At 37.4% G+C, this 9,519-nt stretch overlaps 1 non-coding gene across 1 annotated transcript; it reads left to right on the top strand.

Annotated features, from left to right (window-relative positions):
- The first annotated feature begins 8,571 nt into the window (after positions 1–8,571).
- On the top strand, positions 8,572–8,665 carry LOC114407942. Its single transcript, XR_003665749.1, has one exon. It is a non-coding gene; the product is annotated as a small nucleolar RNA snoR126 (small nucleolar RNA).
- Positions 8,666–9,519: the final 854 nt, after the last annotated feature.

The following is a 9,519-nucleotide window of genomic DNA, read 5'->3' on the forward strand; positions in this document are numbered from 1 at the left end:
TGACATGTCTTTATCTCTTTATGCTGCTGGTAAATAACTTGATATTATTAGTTGGTTTGAGCCTTTCTTGGAGGAGGTGGTGGTGGAGAGTGGTAATAGTATGGTTTTTTCTTTGGTGGGGGTGGTGGTGAGTAATCCTGCCTAGGTTAGCTTTGCTATTCTTAGCCGATCCCAAGCCCGGATAAAAGGAGAAGGTTGTGTTAGGCTTTCGACGGCCAACGTAAAACTTTGTCGAATCTCTATGACATGGATCAATTACGTAATAATGTGAATGCTAGGTCGTTGCCCGGAAGCAACACGATGTATGGCTCGAGTACAGTGTCAAAAGAGCAAGGGTCGCTGCATCGCCGCCCGGATGTAGTGAAAAGTAAGCAAGGGTTCCCACATTTTCATGAACGGGTGTGGGTAAAGAAGCTAGTTCATGACAGGAGGATTCGCTTTGGTTCATGGAATATAGGCACACTTACTGGAAAATCTATGGAAATAGTGGATGTTATGGTGAGGAGGAAGATCAATTTTATGTGCCTACAAGAAACTAAGTGGACAGGTGAAAAAGCGAAAGAATTAGACAACTCGGGATTTAAGCTGTGGTATACGGGAAAAATCAGATTAAGAAATGGGGTAGGGATTATTGTGGACAAGGAGTGGAAGAAGGATGTCGTGGATGTAAGAAGAGTAGGAGATCGTATCATAGCCTTAAAATTGGTAGTGGGACAGGACACCTTTAATGTTATTAGTGGGTACGCACCTCAGGTTGGGTTAGCAGAACACTTTAAGGTAAAATTTTGGGAGGATCTAGAAGGGGTACTTCAGGATATACCCCAAGGAGAGAAAGTTTTCCTAGGAGGGGATCTCAATGGACATGTAGGTAGCGTGGCTAGAGGTTTTGAGGGGGTGCATGGGGGTTTTGGCCTAGGGGAGATGAATGGGGAGGGTAAATCCATCTTGGAGTTTTCGGAGGCTTTGGATCTTTCTATAGCCAATACATGGTTTAAGAAAAGAGCGGAACATCTTATCACTTACAAAAGTGGAGGGACATGTTCTCAGATAGATTTCTTCCTTATCAGGAAGTCTGATAGGAAGTATTGCTTGAACTGTAAAGTTGTCCCGGGAGAGAGCTTGACCACCCAACATAGAGTTTTGGTCATGGATGTAAGAATTAGAGATAGGGCAAAGAGAAGAAGTCCTATGGTAGCACCAAGGATCAAATGGTGGCACTTGAAGGGTGAGAAACAAGGAATTTTCCAACAAAAGATATGGGAGGGATGGTGTGGACAATCACAAGGAAGTGCAAATGATATGTGGAACAAGATGTCCCAAGAGATTATTAAAGTGGCTAAAGAGACGTTGGGTGAATCTAGAGGTTTTGGACCTAGGGGTAAAGAATCGTGGTGGTGGAATGAAAGTGTTCAGAGCAAAGTTAGAGTAAAAAAGGAGTGTTTCAAAGAGTGGTCTAGGTGTAGAAATTCTGAAACTTGGGATAAGTATAAGATAGCTAGAAATGAAACCAAAAAGGCGGTGAGTGAGGCAAGAGCCCAAGCTTTTGACGGACTATACCAAGCTCTAGGAACCAGGGACGGAGAAAGATCTATATATAGGCTTGCTAAGGGTAGAGAGAGGAAGACTAGAGATTTGGATCAGGTAAAGTGTGTTAAGGATGAAGAAGGCAAAGTCTTAGTGCATGAAAAAGATATAAAGGAAAGGTGGAAGGCGTATTTGCACAACTTATTTAATGATAGATATGGATATGACTCTAGCAGTCTAGACACAAGAGAAGAGGACCGGAACTATAAGTACTATCGTCGGATTCAGAAACAGGAAGTAAAGGAAGCGTTGAAAAGAATGAGTAACGGTAAGGCGGTGGGGCCAGACAACATACCTATTGAAGTGTGGAAAACTCTTGGAGATAGAGGTCTTGAGTGGCTCACCAAACTCTTTAATGAAATTATGAGGTCAAAACGCATGCCGGAGGAATGGAGGAGAAGCACGTTAGTGCCAATCTATAAGAACAAGGGGGATATACAAAATTGTGAAAATTATAGGGGAATCAAGCTCATGAGTCATACCATGAAATTATGGGAAAGAGTGATCGAACAGAGATTAAGAAAGGAGACTCAAGTCACTGAGAATCAATTTGGTTTCATGCCGGGAAGGTTGACCATGGAAGCGATCTATTTATTACGGCGGGTGATGGAGCAATATCGCATGGACCAACAAGACTTGCACTTGATTTTTATTGACTTGGAGAAAGTGTATGATAGAGTGCCTAGAGAGATTTTGTGGAAAGCTCTAGAGAAGAAAGGGGTTAGGGTTGCATATATTCGAGCTATCCAAGATATGTATGATAGGGTATCGACTAGTGTTAGGACACAGGGTGGAGAGTCAGACGATTTTCCCATCACAATTGGTTTGCATCAAGGGTCAACCCTTAGCCCCTACCTTTTTACCTTAATTCTGGATGTCCTCACGGAACAAATCCAAGAGATAACGCCGAGATGCATGCTTTTTGCAGATGACATAGTCCTCCTTGGAGAGTCGAGGGAGGAGTTGAATGATAGGTTGGAAACTTGGAGACGAGCTCTAGAAACACATGGTTTTCGCCTAAGCAGAAGCAAATCGGAGTATATGGAATGTAAGTTCAACAAAAGAAGGAGGGTTTCTAACTCAGAGGTGAAAATAGGAGACCATATTATCCCTCAAGTCACACGGTTTAAATATCTTGGGTCTGTAATACAGGATGATGGAGAAATTGAAGGGGATGTGAATCATCGCATTCAAGCAGGATGGATGAAATGGAGAAAAGCATCGGGGGTGTTATGTGATGCAAAGGTACCGATCAAGCTAAAGGGAAAGTTTTATCGGACTACGGTAAGACCGGCGATTTTGTACGGAACAGAATGTTGGGCGGTCAAGAGCCAACATGAGAATAAAGTAGGTGTAGCGGAGATGAGGATGTTGTGGTGGATGTGTGGTAAGACTCGACAGGATAAAATTAGAAACGAAACTATTAGAGAGAGGGTTGGAGTAGCGCCTATTGTAGAGAAGATGGTGGAAAATAGACTTAGGTGGTTTGGGCATGTAGAGAGAAGACCGGTAGACTCTGTAGTGAGGAGAGTAGACCAGATGGAGAGAAGGCAAACAATTCAAGGCAGAGGAAGACCCAAAAATACTATAAGAGAGGTTATCAAAAAGGATCTCGAACTTAATGATTTGGATAGAAGTATGGTACTTGATAGAACATTATGGCGGAAGTTGATCCATGTAGCCGACCCCACCTAGTGGGATAAGGCGTTGTTGTTGTTGTTGTTGGGGGTGGTGGTGAGTGGTAGACATAGGGAGGGTATGGGTGTGGGTGTGGGTGTGGGTGTGGATGAGGATGGGGGTGAGGGTGAGGGTACACTGGAGGTGGGAGAGATGGGTACTTGTAAGGATTCCTAGGAGGAGGTGGTAGGGAGTGGATGCTTTTTAGTTGTGGGGTTGGAGAGGGCTGGCCTGGCTATGAGCATCTATATGGATGTGTATACTTGTATAAATTGTTTAAGGCTTCAATTCACTTACTAATCATTTTGTGGGTGAGTGTAAACTGTGAATAAGGGTCATGATTTGGCCAGTGTTCAACCATGGGTTGTTGGGGATGTTTTAGATTTACTTTTCAGAAAATCCATGAGGTGTTAATGGTGTTGTGATTGAAATTGGATGCTGGATTGGTCATACAGGTAATTTGGATGGTCCTAAAAGATCAACATAATGTATTAAGAGAAGAAAAAGAGATGAGAGAGAAGAAAATCAGAGAGAAAAATCTATTTTTTTGCTCTGCCAAGGGAGAAAACCCTTCTACAATTGTTAAGTTTGCAAACTTAGTGCATGTTTGGATTAAACTTAAGTTTGCAAACGGATTTTAAGGTGGATTTCAAGGATAACAGGTCAGTGGACCCAAAGAAATACACTTTCAGCCTAACAGGAAGGAAGCCTATTAGTTTTGAAGAGAAAAGGAAGCCTATTATTTGGGCACTTTTCTTATCCAATTTCTATCAACGAGTATAAGAGCATTAGAGAAAAATGGAGACACTTACATCACATTTTTGTGTTAGAGTAGGAGGATTAAAAGTTAATTTTGGGCTGCATGGCTTGGTCACCTCTATGTTGCAAGGAAGTATGATATTTGGGGTTTATATCGTCATATTCTAAGGCAGCACAACATTCCAATATGTCCTAAGATTGCAAGGCAGCATGATTTTGGTAAAATTTTAGTGGAATCGGGCTCTAAGAAAGCTATTGGGTTTGTGTTAGATGGATGCCCTACATCTACATCTACATTGCTGCATCATTGTTTACCACTCTGTCATGAGTTGAAAGCTCTAACCTCTGCTACAAATCAGAAATCAAGCAAACCTTAGATCAACACATTGAAAGTGGTTCACTTTCATCACAAATCAATAGTAGTGCTTCTCAAGTGGATTCACCCCAAGCTATTATTACTAGTCCTGGTAATGCTAATCCAATAGCTGCTGCTGCTCTAGAAAATAAGGATCTAGCATTCCTAGTTGCTCAACTTGGTTTAGATTCACACCAAAGCAAAAACAACAACAATAGTGATGGTGATGATAGCCAATTTTATCCTCTCCTACCTTTTAATCACTCCAGCCTAAAAGAAAAAAGTTGGACACCAAAGAAAATGAATAGAGAAATGGGTGCAACTGTGTGAGCAACACGTATCCGAGACAATAGTGAGATTTCATTCAGGAAAATAGCAGAAAATATGCCACAACCTTCATGTGCTTATATTGCAAGCAGGCTAGGAAAAGGTGATTAGTGAACTGGAATATACAATATGGAAAGGAAAAAAAAAAAGCTGCCTAACGTTGTCTAATGAAACGGGGCTTATAAACAGTGCTTGCTTGCTTGCTAGCTAGGTCACACCATTCTTTCCTGGGGAAGGATAGGACGACTATAGATGTAATGTAATTTAGTTCTCAAGATAGTAATAAAATCCCCTTAAATTTCCATTTCTATTTTTTACACGTTTAATACTCAAACATATAAAATACAAAATATATAAGAAACTAAGAAAGATAAAGACAAAAAAACAAGGAAATATAAACTCGCCTCACTTTTTCACTAGAAGGAACATATTGTACGAAGGCTAAAGGATTCAATCTTACTTCTGACGTTGGTAGAGGTTGAGATATTCTAGTGCATGTAACCTATGAACAAAGAAGCTATCAGAAAAGCAATAAATAATTATAGCCATGCTACATAGCCTAACTGCTTTTTTTTTCTTTCTATATTATAGCCATGCTACACAGCCCAACCCACTATTAAAAAGTTGATGGGTTGACCTTCAAATAAGTTTAAAAAAAAAAGGGCAGTTGACCCACCATCCCACCATTGGCCTAGGTTGACCTGCTTTTCCATCTAGAAATCATGCATCATATATAAATGGAAAAGCTGCTTCCCACAAACTAACTACCACTGTTCTTTTTGGCCAAGCAAAGACAAAAGCAAAGTTAAAGCTAGTTTCATATGTTTTACCAACAAAATTCCACCCTGAATTCCAGACTCAACTTTTATTGTCTTTGTAATGTCATTCTATAAGAATCCAATCAGTTTTAAAAGGTTTGAAGAAAGAGATTCTCATGGAAAGACAATACAAAGGCAATACAAGTTGATCTGATAGCTTTAGATGCAACTATAAAGTAGTTCCATGAATAAGATGGAGCTACTGGTTCAAAAATTGAGAGTGCAAAAGATGGGGAAAGGTCAAAACCATTGAATATTTCTATTCTTTATTTCTATTAGTTTCAATACTATTACTTTAGTACAAATTTTCAAATAAAAATAATAGAGTTAATCTATTTTTAATTACTATGATACACACAAGAAGAAATGTCATCATCTTTAGCAAATTCTCTTCCAAAGAAATCTGCAACTACAAAAGATTTCCAACAAGTCAAACTGCCCCGCAACTAGCTTTAGATGCAACTCACTTGAATTCAACATTAATTCCCCTCTCAAATGTGTAGTACCACATTCAAATTCTCAACAAGTCAAACTGCCCCACAATATGACTCCACAAACATGGACCAAAATCAAAGCCCAAACTAACCATTGCCCCCAAATATTCAAAGTGAAATAAACTCTAACAAGGACTTGCACAGGCATGCAAGTCCTTGAATTTCATAGACTTCCACCCATATGTAGATGTTTTTGAATTTCAATATCTTATTCCTAGCTTTTTTTCCTTCTCTTTGCGCCCAAGAGAGCAAACATAATTAAGAAAACTAATAGAGTGAAATTTATTGAAAATCAGAATGATACAAAAAATGTATGATAAATGCATATAATGTAGGGACTTCATCATCATGATGCATAATATTAAAAGTAAAAAACACACAAAGGTATTTTCTACCTTACAATGGTTATGGGCTGCTGGAAATCAATTTCTCATTTTTAGGAATATATGAGACCATTTGTGTTACGGGGATTAAATTTTGTTATCAACTTCTAGAAACAAATCTCAACTCAAAAGCCAACTACCCTCAAGCCAAATAATCACATCCACTGGCATACCTATCTCCTTTTCCTACCTAGCAAACACACAAAATCTCAACCACCCAAAAAAAAAAGAATTCTATATGAGTATGCTTTTTGTAGAATAAGTATAATACAAGCACTATTTGTTGGTCAATGGCATGAGCCATTGAACAATAGAGAGAATCTTCTTTGCATTTGCACTGTCACAGTCACAAGAGATACACAAGCCTCAGGATTGAATTAGTCTTTGAAACTATGGATATACATTAACCCAATGAATATTATAGCGTATAATTTATCCATATTCCTTCTCTCATTTATTAGTTACTGCTTACATATCTTTATGGTATCAGAACTTGAATGATCAAACATAACTCTGCCTAGTATCTTATCTATTACATCCCAAACCTAAAATTAGACGAGGAAGGGTGTGTTTGTTTTAGTATTAACAAGTCTCAAACGCTAGTTGAATCCAATGTCACAATACTTTTGGATTGATCTAAGCATGCATCAAAACGTGTGCCGACTACAAACAAACACATATGAAAACTATCATACATGGAGACAATAGGTTGTTGCAACAATAAAGGGTTATTAGCTGCATAAGCTTATATCAGAAAATTAAGGCCAACAAGGTTATTGAATGAAGAACATGAACTAATTAGACAGCAAAAGCTAGAGTACCTAAACTGGGAGCAGCAAGACAAACAATTAGTGTCTTTGGCTTCTAGCATCAATGGCACCGAGTCTTCACACAAAATAATGGTTGGAAGATACTTGAAACTTAAGCTTTTAGACCAAAGCCAAAATCAAACAACTAAAACTGAAACTAAGTGTCTAATAGATAGGAGCAATGAATGACTATATTTTTGAAACATTATCATAGTAACACGAATGGGTAAGAAAAACTAACTGGTTTTGAAACAAAATTAACTATAATGACTTAGTATCGTCTTAGTCTAATTTAAATCTCCAAATTCACAGTAACACAAATGGGTAACAAAAGCTATTGTTTGGAAAAATAATCATATTGACTAGTCTCAACTTAGTCAAATATCAATCATATTAGTTAGTATAACTATGATTTCTAAACTTAAGAATAGAGACAGACCACTGAACAATGGATTTTCATCATTAAGAGAGAACAGAGACATACCTTCGATGGCTTCCCCGGGAGTCTCAAAGCCAGCCCAATGGATTTCGAAAATCAATTCCCACCCTTTCCGGGACTCTTTCTTTTCCCAGTTTTCTTCGAGCTGCGAAAATGACCAAATGTTAAAATGAAAGGACGTACCTCAATCGATAAGTGGCAGAGACGAACTCAGCAAAGATGAACTCCACAATGTGCTTACAGTGATGGCAGGGCAGGGCAGTTTGCGGCAAAGACGAAATTAGGCGGAAGGAGAAAGAAGAAGAACAATAGGGTTCAAGCGCGCGGGGTGTGCAGTTTCAGGTTTTTAATTTATAAACATAACAACATTGGTTTTTTAAAGATAACTGATGTTAAACTCAACTAGTTAACATCGGTTTTCTTAAAACCGATGTTAACATCAAATAGGTAACATCGGTTTTTTAGATAACCAATGTTAACATCAACTCGTTAACATCAGTTTTTCAAAAACCGATGTTAACTACTTAAGATTAACATCAGTTATTTATCTCAAGTAGTTAACATCGGTTTTGGTAAAACCGATGTTAACTAACTCTACTTATTTTCAAAAATGCCATCGAGCTTTTGTTAACATCGGCTTTATGAATAACCGATGTTAACCTTGCGATGTTAAATCTAAAAATTGTAGTAATGTTTGTGATGTAAGCTCCATTGGAGCTTGTAGGCCTAGGATCTTCTTCATTAATGGATTCATTTGCTTCTTGGAAGATGAATGGCAGTGGAATGAAGAAGGAAGAGAGAGAGAGGAGACGCCACTTCAAGGAGAAGATGAGTCTAGAAGAAGCTCACCACCATATGAGGAGAGAGAGAGGAGACGCCACATTTTTTAATTTGGGTTCTTCTATTGTTCTTTTTAATATGAGCAAGGGCTGTGATGACTGAGAACATTCCTCGATCCTGATAAGGACCAAAGCAAGTTGTTTGGTCTGTGATGACAATGTTTGTGCGTGTCTGAGCCTCAAACATCTCCTTTCAACTTATGTTTAACTGTTAGAACTTAGAACTCATTGCACATCTTTGCTATAAACGATTTAAGTTCATTTATTTCTTGAATGTTTTTTTTCCTGATATGCATTATAAGCTGATTGATACAATGCAACCCTTCTACAAGGAGAAGACAATTAAAAAACAAATTAAAAAAAATGTTATGACAAGAAGTCCTTAAAGTTTGGTGTGAAGTGGCAGGGTTGTTAATATAACATGTTTCTGTTATGCAGTCTCATAGTGTGTTTGGATTAGCTTTATTTACATTCAATATAAGTTTTTCAGCAACAAACTCTTTCTTGAGCAGTTTTAAAATGACATCTTCAGGTGTTTGAAAATATTATATACTTATCTCTTGTAATTTGAAATATTATATCATCACAAGTCGCTGAAAAAAATGAAAAATCTAATAAATGAAAAAAATTATATTTACAACGGGTAATTATTAAACAGGTTAAAATCAAATAAATGAAAAAATCTATTAAATCTTAATCTTAAAAATTATATTTACAGCGGGTAATTATTAAACAGGTTAAAATCTAATAAATAAAAATAATGGCATATTTTCTTTGAACAATCAAGTTGTTTTTTAATTTAAAAATTAATTGTTAAACTAGACCAAAAACATTTAAAAAACATTTTCGAATGTAAAATTAGCGACCGAGTTAGCAACCGAAATTATTAATTTTTAAAACTTTATTATTTAGTAGCGACCGACCTTTATTTTAATTTATTTTACAATTAAAATTTAATTTTTTATTAGCGACCAAATTAATTACCAAATCTTATTTTAATTTATTTTATTTAAAATTTAATTACTTCTTAGCGAC

This window comes from Glycine soja, chromosome 3 (assembly GCF_004193775.1).
Source record: "Glycine soja cultivar W05 chromosome 3, ASM419377v2, whole genome shotgun sequence".
NCBI classification, from domain to species: Eukaryota; Viridiplantae; Streptophyta; class Magnoliopsida; order Fabales; family Fabaceae; genus Glycine; species Glycine soja.